This window comes from Myotis yumanensis, unplaced genomic scaffold (genome assembly GCF_028538775.1).
Source record: "Myotis yumanensis isolate MYYU_CA2020_CCGP unplaced genomic scaffold, mMyoYum1.0.hap1 SCAF_10, whole genome shotgun sequence".
Classification (NCBI taxonomy): domain Eukaryota; kingdom Metazoa; phylum Chordata; class Mammalia; order Chiroptera; family Vespertilionidae; genus Myotis; species Myotis yumanensis.
In genome coordinates this window covers 79,852,554-79,868,165 of record NW_027223761.1, presented here as the reverse complement: position 1 = coordinate 79,868,165, position 15,612 = coordinate 79,852,554, and positions in this window count along the sequence as shown.

Below are 15,612 nucleotides of genomic sequence, written 5' to 3'. Positions count from 1 at the left end.
AATCATGGCCCAGATTGGGGACCAGGGATGCAGAGCTAGACTTGGGGTTGAAGGAGGGGAGCCACACTGGCTCCTGCTTTGAGGAGAAACAGAAAACAGCTCTATCACAGAATGGATACATACTGCACATATTACACATAGACGTCAATTCAGATATTCCCTTAAAAGCTAAGTGATATAATTACGGCAAAGATCTTTGGTTGGGAGTGAAGTTTAATTACAGGCAATGTCCGCGGTCAGAATAGTGTGGGTGGTGGGTGCTTTGAAGGGCTAGGGGTAAATGAGAAGGTTAGAAACAAGGTCTTAAGTTGTAAGGCAAGAGTTCAGAAGGACACAAGGCAGAATTCATTGGTCTTGCTCAGAGATTGTAAAGCAGAACAAGCAACTGAAAAAGCTAGAAAGTCACCTTCCACGAAAAGTTGGGAAATGTGACAGCCTTTCCTGAACGTTTGGGCGTGTCCTACCTAGAGGCCTGTGCTTGACCAGGTGGCCTGGCGAGGCTCCTTGCAGGTCGAGGAGTAAGTGAAGGCATCCCCCTGGCTTAGCGCACGGATCAGTGAATTTGCACCCACTCATTATTTGACTTTTTAGGACGCTTTTACTCCACAAGAGTATTCAATATATTTTTACAAAGCACTTAAATGTTAATGCAAAACCTGGAGGAGGGTGAAGGATGTCAACTAGATGAGCAACAGTCTCAGGCATGATGCCCCTACAGAAGGGTGACCCCAGTAATCTAATTTGCTTTACATTTGAAATGATCCTTCATTCTCTTGTTATAAGGCTCCATGTTGTGGGCTCATAAAGATTACTATTCCTTTTCTTCCAATTGCAATAAATCCAACTTAAGTGCCCTCTTGACTTGAAATTCGTCACAACTACATGCAGAGGGCAACACTCCCCTGATGTGCCTCTCGGTGAAGGCACACTAGTCTTCTCCACCAGAGAGAGACGATGCAAGACTCTAAGGTCAGTCTCTCTCTCCCCCTTTCTCTCTTCCACCCCCTAAACCTCAATCTAATCTGTGGAAAGAATACTGTGTCTAAATTATGGCCGATTCCTCATTATCCAGCAGTAAAAAGGTTAGGAAAGCCCAAAGCCAGACTGATGGCAGCTTCACATTTTATCTTTCCGCCTGGGAACAGTTCGGTTTCTCAAATTCATTTGAAAACACTTCAGCCCATTCCATCCAATCTAGGGATTTTAACCTTTTTCTTTCTTCTTCTTTTTTTTTTAAAAAAACTGGCAGCTTAGAATTATAACTGACCAGCCTAAAACTGGCGTATCTGTCTATCTGTCTATTGATCAGTCAAGGGTCTAGTGTCTTACAACAGAACTTGACTTTTGGATAACATTTGGTATTGATTCAGAGCTAAATTGGTTGGCTCTCTGAAGGACTTGGTTGTACTATCAAGGGTCTTTTGAGTGATAAATCATCCTAGTAATTACAGCACTTGGTATGAACTTCATAATTATAAGGCCTCTGTCACCCAAAGATATTGCCTTGTCAACCAGTAACTACCCCGATCTAGACGGGAAACTTGAGCTCCAAGCTACCACAAATTGTTATATTGATTAATAGGAACTCAAGGAAGCCAGCCCTGTCATAGGGCCTGAAGATGGGGAGCAAAGACCCAGAGGAATCCAGTGCTCTAGAAAGAGACTTAGTGCTCTAACCCAGACAGCACTAAGTCTATAGGCATAACCATTATCAACAAAGGAGATGCATCTCAATGACAGCCTTCTCTGTCATAAACATTATTACCAGACATAGGAATATATGGGCATCAGAAGGATATGTGCCAAGATCAACAAATGTTATGACCAAAACAATATTTAATACTAACTAAAATAAAAATAGTAACGCAAATAACAAAGAATGTATCAGAAAACGTAAACCGTGCTGTCTCCCTGGGGCAAGGGAAAGGAGGGGGGGAAAGCAGAGTTAATGCTGGGCGGGGGGGGTGCGGATTGAGAGAAGGGAAGAGAAGAGATTTAACTCCAGAGTAGTTCTCAATGTTGGCTATGCATCAGAGGAGCTTTTAATACAGCATTGTCCTTCCCAGAAACTCACAGCCAGGAGATCTGGGGTGGGATCCAGGAAAAGCTCCCACCACCAGACACTGTGGTTCATATCCAGGGATAAGAACCATTGCACTAGACTATGTTTTAGAAAAGAAGGACAATGCCCTGCTCGAATTGTGTCTCCAGTGGCCAGCTTAGTGCCTGGCTCATAGTAGGTGCACATAATGTTTATTTTAAGGGCTGATCAAATAGAAGACTGACAATTGGAATGAATGAGTGAATAAGTGTGCCGAGCCAGCTCAGCCAAGGGTTCACAAGCCTGAGTGAGGGCGGCAAATGGATGAAGAAATGACAGATAAAGAGAATAAGCTGGGTCTAGGTGGATCTTCCTGTGCCTGGCTGAGGCCACAAAGAGAGATCCAGAGGTAAGCTGAGCCTTTATTTTATAGTCAGAGGTAAAGAAGGTAGTGGTCACCATAGTTACAATGTTCTTCTGAGTTTCACTTGTTTTGGCAGCACTTGCTGCATCTCCCACAGCCCATTAGCTACCCAGATAAGGTCATAAGGTCAAGCCTAATTATGCTAAGAGGACTGTGCCCTCTAAGCTGGGACTTGTTTGTGGCTTTGCCAACAGGTCAGTCCGAGGCTTAACCTTATAGCCGCGCCCTACAAATAAGCATTTGTGAAGTGTCTACCTGGTGCAGGCTCTGTCCTAGGAGTCCTGCCTATAGTATCTTCTATCATTCAGATTGCCCCAATAAGGGAGATGCTATTTCTTTTTCAAAATTAGGTATTTAAACTCAGGAAGGCTATTTGTCCAAGTTCATGTGCTAGACTGGAGAAAGAAGCCTCACCTGTAGTCAGGTAAGAAAGGCAGGGAGGTGAGAGGGTCTGGAACACTCACCATTCCAGAACTTTTATAAAGAAAGAGTGGAGGGATGGCAATTTAGTTGAGCGGGGTTTGCATACCTATATGTTTACTTGGGGAACTTGGCAGGGGGGTGAGTAACAGAGATTCTGGGAGGTCTCACTCCAACCCCATCCTATGCCATTTCCCAGCAAGTCGCTGGTTTGGAGGAAATAGTTTGACAGTCCCCAGTTCATCCTTCTAGTGTCTCAGAAAGACAGAGAAGCTATCCCAGAGTTCTCTGAGCCTCCCTCATTTCTCCCTGTCTGCCAGCTAATGCCTGAAATGTATGTGAATGAAGAAAAGGTTTTATTTCCCATAATTAAATATGAAAGACTTAAAACACAAAGGTAGCCCTATATTGAAACTCATTCACACTAACACCAATCTACCAACAAGGGTGAATGACTGATGGCAGACCCCTCCTTGTTTTGAAAAGGAAAGTGAGGAAAGAGAACATAGACACTTGCCCCTGAGGTGGGCAAAGGCACCCCGTGCACAGATTTGCCTGGGATGAGCCTTACTTACATTCGACGGGGAAGGGACAAAGAGAAGCTGTGCTCAGGGGTATTTTTGTCATTGGCAGCTGTGAATACATGAAGCTTTTCTTCAAATGATTTATGAAGGGTTTTTGTTTGCCTTTAAAATGTGGAATAAAAGTGCTCCTTCCCCCAAGGCTTCATCGACAGAGATACCACCATCCCCAAAGCCATCTGTAGAACCCTCAATGTACGGAAGCCACCCCACCAGAAGCCGGGCATCGAAGTCAGAGGCTCAGCTCTGCCCTGCAGGCGAGGGACCCTGAGCAACTCCTTTATTCGTTGTGCCTGGAGTAGGATTAGAACAAGAGCACTGGCGTCCATGGAATATTTATCAAGTGTCAGACAGTGCGAGCGCATTTCCTGCATTATCTCTGTTCAACCTCACAACACCACCACAAAGTACACACTCATATTATCTTTTCATTTTTTAAAATGAGTCTTAGAGAGCTGAGTGTGGCTTGCCCACAGCAGCACAACTAGTAACAGGAATATTGGGTATTTGAACTAAGTCCTGTTGGACATTAGAGTTCACTATCGTAGACACACCATGTTATGATGCTACTTCATGGGGAAGTTATGAGGAGAAAAAGAAACAATTTAGTGTACATGCTCACATATGCCCATTTAACACTGTTCCAAGCTGCCCAGATTGGTTATGTTATTTAGATCAAAAACAGGTACATAAATCCATATCTTGACACCAGTGGTTTTCATAATGTGGCATCCAGATCAGCATCAGCAGCATCTGGGAACTTATTAGAAGTGCAAATTCTAGGGTCTCACCCCAGGCTACTGAGTCAGAGTCTCTTGGGATGGGATACAGGCATCTGTGTTTCAACAAGCGCTTCTGGTGATTCTGATGCATGTTAAGGATTTTGAGCCACTGAGTACAATTGAGCTAACATGGCAGAGAGTACATTCTCAGCCAAAGACCACAAAGGCACAGACTGCAATGCACTCATCCTTTGAGCTCTCCATTGTCCTATGGAGAGACCTATGGCTTGTCATCTGGCCTTTATTCTGTATTCTGGTTTTGACCTTAATGACTAAGAAAAAAATTTGCACAGAGCAATAGTGACTTTACCTTAGGAAAGAGAGAATGAGTATTATGCTGGGTGTTAAAATAAAGGATCAAGGTGTGTTCAACGACATGGCCCAAGAAACAGAGAATTTCGATGGGTAGATATATTTTATATCACAGAGGGCATGCATGATAAGCAACTGCATCCTGGGACAACTGACCAACATTTCCAGAAAAAGTAGAAGAAAGAAATTGGGCAAAGGCGTTTCATGACATGGGGATAGCTGAAGAAAACCAAAGAGGTATTGTAGAGAACAAGCTTCCTAAGAATGATCTAAAGAGGGTATACGTGTGTTTGTGTGTATGCATGTGTGAGCAACCATATTATTTATCATGCATTTGGCAATATAACATGGAGCTTAGTATTAAAATACTTAGGTCCAATTTTCTTACTGGATTTACCGTTAGTAATGGTTACCTTGGGTAAAGTACTTAATATTTCCAACCCACATTTTCCCTATCTGTGAATAAGGAACTGCGGATAAGAATAGCAGCTCCCTATTACAGAGCGTATTAAATTTGATACAGCTCTTAGCATAAACCCTGGTGTAGTAAGTGTTCAATACATTTTAATTATCATTTTTTTAAAAGTTGGAAATTTTAAAAAAGTTGATTTGAGAGAGAGGGGAAAAGGAGAGAGAGAGAGAGAAAAAGAGTGAGAGAGAGAGAGAGAGATATTTGTTGTTCCACTTATTTATGCATTTATTGGTTGATTCTTGTATGTGCCCTGACCCTGGATTGAACCTGCAATCTTGGTGTATCAGGACAACTCTCTAACTAACTGAGCTACCTGGCCAGGGCACATTTGCTACTAGAGAAGAGGGGCTGTGGGAAGATCAGTTAATTTTGATTATTATTATTATTAATAAACATAGTAGCATTATTAATATTGTTTTCTTAAATTAAGAAGGCTTCTTGGAAAACCTGAGATTTGAGTTAAGTCCCTAAGGAGAGAAAGGTGGTTGGTGGTACCTATAGAATCCAGTACCAGGCTCTGGAAGTTTCTACCAGAGTTTGTTCGTGGCTGATTATTGTCTCTGTGAGAGGACATGCTTGTTAACCCTCCGTGTCTCCTAATCTGCGGATGGCTAAGCACGGTCCCTCCCCTCAGCCCCTCACAGTCTTTACGTGACTTCCTGGAGCCCCCAATTCTTCCTCCCTTTCAAAGGGTTCCCTCCGTTGTTCGATTGTGTTTTGCCTCCACTCTTGGATCTCCATGTTTGGTTGTTTCCAATCATTCTCTGGGGCTCTGTTTTGTAGTCTTTGGGACACTCTTGGTGACTTCGAGGTGGGTGTGCTTCCGGAGGGAGCGATCCTCTAAAAGGATGTTTTCTTTTCCCTGCAGGAAAACCAGGGTGGATTCTCTTCACAGCCCTTTGCTACCTGCTTGTTGCCCCTTCCACGAAGCTGCTGGGCTCACTCCTTTGGCACCATGCTAAGCCTTATTACAGTATAAACCCTAGCAAGTTGTACTGTATATGGCAGGTGCTTAATGAATGCCTGGCCATGAAGAAGTTTACATTTTAATAGTAAAGAAAGGAGAAGACATAGAAAGGTTAGCCCATAAAACCGCAAAAAGATCTGGACAGGAGGTGGCTCTGTGAAGAGGGGAAAAGAAGGAAGAGAAAGAGACAGAGCGCCTTCGCCACTGTTCTCAGATGTCACAGATGATGACCCAAAGAAGGAAGGGCCTTTGAGAAGGCGATGCTGGAGTCAGAAAACCCTGGCCCAGATCTGATCCTGCTGACGGCTTGGAGACCAGCACACAGGTTGGGACTTATCCATCAGCTCCCCGTGAGCAGAACCCCTGGGAGGAAGCGGCGCAACAGGGCACACCTCCCAGTCTGCAGAGGGAGGGCAGCCGCTCTTCAGTCTCCTGCCAGCAGTGTCTGGGCAGCTGGCACCCCTCCCACCAGGCTGTGTGTCTGAGCAACTTCAAAGGCCAGGGCAACCATCAAAGGGAAGAGGAGGAAAAAGGCAAAATTAACTGCTCTCCCCACAGCCCCTCTTCTCTAGTAGCAAGTGTCCTTTGCCAGAACGTGGATGAGCAGCACACACCGTCACCATCAGATACGTGTGTCTGCAGCACGAGCCAGGAGCAACTTTTCAATCTGGGCCCAAGACATGACTCCCCCAGGCAGGTAGGAGCTCCGCCACAGGGCCTGTTCCATAGGAGACTCACAGTCCCAGATCACGGCCAGGTGCCAGCAACGAGGCAATGGTTCTGTTCTGTTTTGTGTCCTTTAAACTAAGTCGGGATCTGAGTATCTGTGTTGGATTGGAACAGAACCCGTGGTGCAGACAGAAGGGAAAAAAATGACACACGTACATGTTGAAGCGGGTACATTTCACATCAGGCTGGCTTATTCTAACCTGGCACAAGAATGATTGCCAGTCGAGGAAAAAGAAAGGTCCTGAGAAAGCATGGCCTAGTGCAAAGAGCACGGGCTTTCCAAGTCAGATAGGTCTGTGCACGTTACTTAGCCTTTCCGAGCTGCAATTTTCTCAACCATGTAATAATAATAATAATAATAATAATAATACTCAGCTATTGCAAGAATTAAATGAGATGTCTTAATAGAGTAACTGGCTCGTAGTGAACATTTAATAAATATCAGTATCTGTATTGGTTCCTTGCGGCTGCTGTATCAAATCACCATAAACTTGGAGGCTTAAAACAAGACAAATATATTCTCTCCGGTTCTGGAGAGCAGAAGCCCGCAGTCAGTGTCCCTGGGCCGAGCTCAGGTGTTGGCAGAGCAGCACTGTCCCCACAGGCTCCAGGGGGGAGTCTTCTCCTCGCCTCTTCCAGCTTCTGGCTGCTGCGGGTGTATCTGGGTTTGTGGCAGCCTCACTCCAATCTCCAAGACCAGTACCTTTAAATCACTCTCCGCTAGGCCTTCTAATCAGCTCCTCTGTGTGTACGTTCAATCTCGCTCTGCCTTCCTCATGAAGAAAACTGTGCTTACATTTAGGGCCCCCTTGGATAATTTCCCCACATCTAGACCCTTCCAGTAATGGCCTCTGCAAAGACCACTTTTCATGTAAGGTGATGGTTCCTCATGAAGGAACATTCACAAGCTCCAGGAATGAGCCCTACATATTTTGGCGGCCTTTAATCAGTGGCTACCACATCCTTCAGGGTTTTGAATAGCTGGAAAAGAGCAGGAGGAAAGAGGGTATCTTTCCATATGAAGTGAGTTTATATGCAAATTTGGCATACAGTGCTGATTCTTTTTCCAGTTGGCAACTCAGAATAACAAGGCCTTGGTTTTAGGAGGTCTATCATTTGGAGGTATAAGTGTACACATAGTGTTTTTTGGAATTTGGTTGTATTTATAGTGGATTATGTTATATAAGATCTTTTGTTTCAGTTGCATAGGAACATAAAGTGCTTCTTGAAGTAACTGTATCTGTACAATAAGAAATCATTTAGCCCTGGCCGGGTTGCTCAGTTGGAGCATTGTCTTGTACACTAAAGGGTTGCAGGTTTGACTCCGGGTCAGGGCACATACGTAGGTTGTGGGTTCAATCCCCTGTTGGGGCATGTGCGGGAGACAACCCATCAATGTTTTCCTCTCACATCGATGGATGTTTCTCTCTCCCTCCCTCTCTCTATAAAAATCAATAAAAAATCATTTAACAGGATTTTAAAATATCTGCCTAGCTCTTTCCCTTTGCATACTATATGCTTCTCATATACTGCCTTGAGATGTCAGTTAACTTTTCACAGATCTTGCCTCTTTAATACAATTATAAATTCTTTGAGAGAAGAGATCATGTCTCATTCAGCTTTGTATCTTTCTTAGCGCCAAACATAGCATATTGCTCAATAAGTATTTGCTCTACTGATTAATTTTGAAATACCCAGGAAAGCAATTGTGAAGGAAGTTGAAGGCAGATCTATTCAACATCTGAGCTTCATGGAGAGCGATATTAGGAAAATATACCTTAAACCTTGAGGGAAATATTGATGCTTCTCTCCCTCATTCCATTTTTCTCAGCTCTCATTAAAATTGTAAATCTTTGTCAAAATGCATTTCAAACTGACCAAAGAAAAAGAGCAATAAAGTATTTGAACACAGATTCTATCTGTTTTATCCCTTTTATCCAGGGAAGTAGATTGACAATCTGGAATCCCCTCAACAAAAATTCAAATAGTGTCCCCTTAACCTTTTTTAGCATCAAAATAAGCCTATTTCTGCCAGAAAGGGCCTTTATAATATGCTTATCAGTGGTGGGAAGAAAGGGAGAGCTTCTAACACAGAATACATTATGCATGTAAGACAAGCGAGCACACATCCTGGCACATAGCGCTCTAAAATATTAATTCCCTCCTGCTCTCCCTTTTGCTTTTTCACCTTAATAAACAAACTTAATAGTCGACAGACCGAGCGACCTTCAGAAAAATGAAAATTCCTTCAAGAGTAGAGGGTTTCACTGAAATGCAAAGTGTCTGTAAATGATGTCTTTTATGGGGTGTAGAGACCTAAAAAGACATCCTGTACCCACTCTGAAAGGAAAAGGCAGTTTAGCCATGAGTAGGGGGCTGTGGACATGGTCTTCCTAACGTGACTTCTAGGTTGTTCTGCTGGTGTCCTTGCGGTGATTCTGAGGTTTGTGGCTTCTCGGGAAAGCTAGGGAATCAGAATGCCAAGGTATCCTTAAGATCGTCTTTCCAGAAAGAAGATGGGTTCCCTTTCCTTTCCTTTCCTTTCCTTTCCTTTCCTTTCCTTTCCTTTCCTTTCCTTTCCTTTCCTTTCCTTTCCTTTCCTTTTTCCTCCTCCTCCTCGTCATCCTCCTCCTCCTCCTCCTCCTCCTCCTCCTCCTCCTCTTCCTCCTCCTCCTTCTCCTCCTTCTCCTCTTTCTCCTCCTCCTTCTTCTTGTTCATATGTGTTCCTTTGCAATGCCTTTCAGAGTAGAGGAGCAATCTTTTGAAAATGATGACAATATGGAATTGGCCATTGTAACCTGATTTAGCAAACCAGTTCCATGTGGGTGATTTTTAGCCTGCCTCTGAGAAGCAGAAATGGGCAGGTTGGAGTCTCCCCAGGCCCCTGATGATTGAGCTGAGCTAGTGTTGTGTACTCGATGTTTGTGCATTAGCTGCAGCCCTTTTGCCCTCTGCAAAACAGAGCTCTTTTCTCAATTATTCAAAATAAATCAATCAATGATATAGTTCTAAAACAGAGGAAAAAAACACCTCCTCTCTGTTTCCATATGGGAAGTGCACTCTAAACTTCAGTGATTTTAAAGCCAATTTTAGCGAGGAGAGAGAGTCCATCTGTATGGCTCGGCAAATTAATTTTGAACATTTGAAGATAAAAAGGCTGGGTTCCTAGGAATTGGCTTTAAAAGTCACAATCCATAGCAATTCAAGGTATTCGCCGACTATGGGCTTTTCTGTTTCTTCCAGATACCCCTTTATCACTGGTTTGGAAAGAATAAAAAACTGCCAAGTGGGGGAAAAATTAGATAATGAAGAAGTGATGCTGTCATGATGACAGGCCTTTAGGTCCCCGATAGGATTTTTCTTAAATCAAAAGACTGCTTCACTAGTGCAGTCAGTGGAGGAAGGGAAAAGAGGAGGAGAGCTTTTTCTTTTTCATCTTCAGAACCAAGCATGTATTTGGTAAACCCCCCTGGATGAGCCACAATGCAAACCCAGAGGGTAGAAGAGAGAACTTCGTAAGTTATAAATCAGAAATTCTATTTGCAGGAGACGCTGAACATATGTATTACCGCGCAACGCTGGTATCTGCAATAGGAGTGCGGTGGATGCCTTGTAAGTTTGAGAAGAGGGGCAGCGTCATTTAAATACCACGTATGACGTTCCTCGGTCCTCTGGAATTTCCCTCATTGGGAGATGCTCGAGGAGCAGAACATAGGCCTTGGCAGGGCCTGGAGACAGGGGGCTGCACAGTGGCTGAGCGGCCCCTCCCTCCGGCTTGTTTCATGGTCCAGCAGGAATGCAACCAGAGGAAGGAAGTTGGTGGCATTTGATTTTAGGATGATCTTGCTTTACAAAGGGACTCTTTAGGAAACTAATATGCCAGCCGGCTTACCACCTCGGGATTCCTGACCATTCTGAAGTTCGAATCGACTTGCTGAGACTTTTCTCCTTCTGTGCATTAACAAGCAAAGAGCACTCCTCGGTTGGCTGTGTGGGCTGAGAAGCCAGGTAATTGACTCTGGTGGGAGGCAGGAGTGGATGGCACAGCAGAATACGGTCAACCCACAGGCCCTCGGAGTAGCTCTGGGAAGCGCAGTGGGCTCTGGGGCCCTGATCCTAGCCTCTTCCTCATCTGGCATGGGAAGCAGCAGCAGTGCTATTTCTGGGCTAAAGCTGACACTGACAAGAGGAACACTTTAGATGGAAGATAAATAACAATTATTAGAAATCATAAGGGCTTTTTTTTGGGTAATTGAAGTCATGAACTGTACTAATTGCTTCTGAAACTATGTTATTTACCGCATTTTATTAACTGCGGTGCAAGAGGGTCTGCCTGTTCTGTGTATTGGCATCTAGTAGGTATATCGAGGTTTGGGCATAAATGTGTTATTCATCTCAGACCAAGTCACATAAATAAAATATATAGAGAGATATTAGTACAGTAACAAAAGTCTTAGAGAAATAGCTTAGCAAGTGACAATGCTGTCAGCGAACATGAAAGACTAAAATTAAGCCTTGCTTTTCTTCAAAACACAATCTTTAAACAAACCGAGCTTCAGTTTTCACAGTCTGGGGACTGGTAAAAAAAGATACTCAAAGCGGCACCTGGGGTTCCTGCGAGCTGATAGAAGGGCATCCTTGGAGAGCCAAAATAACTTTTAAAAAATAAAAAAAAATCTAAACAAAATGCAAACAGGAAGATGATTATTCCTCTTCGGGAACCCTTTTGACAAACCCCTACATTTTCAAAGAGTTACATGGGATTTAGCCTGGCATTGATTTTAATGTGAATTGCATTGCTAAACTACATGCAGTCCTTCAGAAATTTAGGGTCTGGTGTTTGCTATAATTCAGACAGTGGTTTGATCTAAGTTGACAGAGTATGAAGAACGAATAAACAGGGGCACTTTAGTGTGAAAATACAAAATCTTTAAGTAGTCCACTAGTCATGCAGGGGTAACCACAAAGAGGAAACACGTAGAATATCCAATTCAAAATGCAAGAGAGCGACTTGAGTGTCATTTGAAACTATAGGTCCATCAGAAGATCCCAAGGATGGTTTTTTGAGACCATGCTCCTAAAAACTTTTCCTGTTTGGGACTGCAAGATAGATTATCAACACAATTTCTATTCAGAGCTTGTCCTGTTTCTAACAGATATTACAAAAAGTTATATTGCCATTGTCATATTTTAGCAGCATGAGTGATACAATCTCATATTCATAATATGGCTATTTTATATTTGCAGTTTTATGAAAATCTATAGATATCAATGTCTGTTTTTAATGGATCTTGCTGAAATCCGGCTGCCTGGGAAGCTGTGCTGTACTGCGGTGGGCTTATCACAGAGCTAGATCTGACAATTATGATATCATATCAGAGAAATATGACTTCTAAAGTGTGGAGAAAACTTTTGCAGCATCATGACCAATCATATTTTAGTTTGGAGGTAAAAACTAAGGTCTAGATGTGATAATTAGTTGAGTTACCTCAGTTGCAACAATCCTTCTATGCCACCCAAGGCTGTCTGTCAGTATCAATGAAATTGAATGTCAAATTGAAAAACTCTAACGCTATTTCTTCCATATTAGAAAATCACTAGCAAATCACACCTTCCTGCCCTACTGGCAAGATAAGCAAAATTAGCACATACTGTATCTCTTTCCTTATTTTGTCAAACTTTAATCAAACTGTTTACACCAAATGTGAGGCTGGTCACATACTGAACCTCAGAATTTTATCTTTAATGTCAACTCTTCACAATTTTTGTGAAATGTATTTATTTGACTTTTCTTGTAGCAATTGACATGGTTAATCACCACCTCTTCCTTGTTTAGCCACCTCTTGACTCCCCGCTTAGTCACTTATCTGAGTTCTAAACCAGCATTTCAGATGACTTATTGCCCGGCTGAATATTTCATAGACACCTCAAAGCCAGCTTGTCCCAAAGTAAGATATTCATCTTCTTCTCATTGCCCATTCCCCGGACAAACAATAAGCAATCAAATAGACCTGTCCCATATCTCTATAAATATCATGGGTGAATGGTACCAATATCTACTGAAATGCTAAAAGTCAAATGTAGGATCCATTTTGACGCATTTTTTTTAACCATATCAGTGGAATACTCTTTCCAGAGTGTAAATCTGACCATGAAATTCTATTAGTTCAGTGGGTTCTCATTACCTCTAATCAACAATCAAAACTTCTTAGTATATCAATTAAGGCATTTCCTGCTCCTATATATTTTTCCCAGCCTCTTCTCTTGCCACTTGCTATATGGCAAGCTGTGATCCAGTCATTCTACTTCTCATTACCCCCCAAATACAGCATGCTCTCCTAAGCTGTTGGGCCTTGCAAATGGCCTTTCTCTCGTCACACCTTCCCTCTCTATCCATGTGCACTTTGTGGAGTCTTATTTAACTGCTAAGAGTCAGTTCATAAACATTCTCTTATGTGAACTTTACCCTCATACACTGACATTCACACCTGCCCCTTAGTTGGGTATAGTTGGTGACTCCTTTCTCTGTTCACATAGAGCAGTGGTTCTCAACCTTGGCTGCACATTAGAATCACCTGGGAATCTTTTTAAAATCCTGATTTCTGGGCCTCATCCTCCGGAAATTCTGTTTCTTTGTTGTGCGGTGGGGCCACAACATTAGTAACAAAGAAACGGAATTTCCGGAGGATGAGGCCCAGACATCAGGATTTTAAAAAGATTCCCAGGTGATTCTAATGTGCAGCCAAGGTTGAGAACCACTGACATAGAGGTATGTGCACACATTAAAAATAGCTTTGTCACATATAATAATTGTGGTACTTGACTGTCTCCCCTACTAACTCTGAGTTCCTTGACAGTAGATATGGTTTCTCATTCATCTTTGTAGTCCCAGATTTCACAGTGACTGTTCCATTGGGGTGCTCTATAATTTTTGTCTTTTACTGAATATATATTTGGATCAACCATGTATAACTAGACATATTCCTAGATATCTGATTGGAAGAAACGATGGCTTGGTCCCTATGGCAAATTCCCTTTCCATAGGCATTGGGGCTGCTCCTTGACCCAGTTTATGGGCAGTTTCTGCAATCTACTTCAGTACTTCCTTTTCTTTCAAACTGATATTCAATCCGTTATATTCAAGAGTTTACGATCAACTCTGTGAATCTGGAAGAATAAACCTGTGGGCAAAGTGTTTAAGTACTCATTTAGGAATATGGATTTAGCTGGCTTTATATTTCATAAAGATTCATAGACTGTGCCCCCAAAGATGAATTGCTTAGTCTTAATATAAGTATAGATGCGCTGTCTACCAGACAGACCAAGAGTCTCCCCAGCCCATGCCCGTTTGCCTCAGTGGAGAGAGCATTAGCTTGTGGACTGAAGGGTTCGGGGTTCAATTCTGGTCAAGGGCACGTACCTTGGCTGGCCCTGGTGTGGGAGGCCACCAAATCAATGTGTCTTTCACATCGATTTTTCTCTCTCTGTGTATCTCCCCAACTCTTCCGCTTTCTCTAAAAATCAATGGAAAAATATCCTCAAGTGAGGATTAAAAAAAAAAGTCTACCCAGCCCAATATTCTAACATAATACTAACTTACTTTATGGAAAAATTTTTAGAAAAAGTTGACATTTATTATAGATTTTATCAGTTTTGACAATGGAATTTGCGGCTTAGGGGTTATTGTAGTCATCTCAGGTTGCTGCGACAAAAGGCCATGACTGGGTGGCTAACATAACAGACATTTATTTTCTCACAGTTCTGGAAGTTGGAAGTCTGCCAGCATAGTTGGGTTCTGGTGAGGACCCTCTTGCTGGCTTGCAGAAGGCAGCCTTCTAGCTATGTATTCATATGGCCTTTCTCCAGTGCCTGCATGTGGAGAGAGAGCTTTGGTGTCTCTTCCTAGAGCATCAATCCCATCATAGGGCCCTCACCATCATGTCCTCATCTAAACCCAATAACTCTCAAAGTCCCCACGTCCAAATATCATCATTTTAGGGGTTAGGGCTTCAACACATGAATTTTGGGGTGGGGTGGAGGACACAAACCTTCAGTCTCTAAGCTGGTTAAGTCACTTTCCTACCCGTACTCAGAGAATCTAGTAGCAGGCAAATGCTGACTCCAAATATTGTTTTTTCTTTTCCCTAATAATTTGTCTTTATTGCTTTTTATACATGGGCACTCAAGTAATTAGCATTTTTGAAAGCAGGATGTTACTTGTTCTCACTGATTATCTGTGATGTATTCCCTAAAACATTAATCTCCCTTCCGTGCTTATTTTTCATATATGTTTATCCATATTTCTCAGCTGTGAGAGCAAACAATCTAGGGCCTCTCTGCCTCTCACTCTTTAAAGTTTTCTCAGGAAAAAAAAAAAAAAGAACCGAGCTCTAGGTGCTTCTGGCAATTTTATTCCAACACAAGTAGCGCCCAGATTGTAATTCTGATAAGTATTTCAGTTCTTTCTTGAAAAATTAAATTCACAAAACAATTGATTATCAGTTATAAATGGCGAAAACACCATCTGGTTTTCAAAATTGGTTCAATCCGTGCAGCAAGGGGGAAATGTTGGAACTTGGAGTTGGCTAGGAGTTCTAGTCCACAAAGCAGAAAATGACGAGCTTTCCTCTGAGCAAGCCAGAGTAGTCATAACTTGCATTTAGCGGCTGCGGGAATTTGCTACGTGCTTCACATGTTCCATATGTTAACTCACTTGGCGATGTCTCTAGTGTGAAGAGCTGGGGTGGGAAAGGAGTGTGGCTAGTGGGTAGGGTAGCAACAGCTTAATCCTAAAGGTTCAGCTCTGGTTCTTTCCATGGAGACGCGGTGATAAAGATGTCCCGTGGCCTGGGAATTTGGATGTGTAAGTTCCTTAAACTTATGG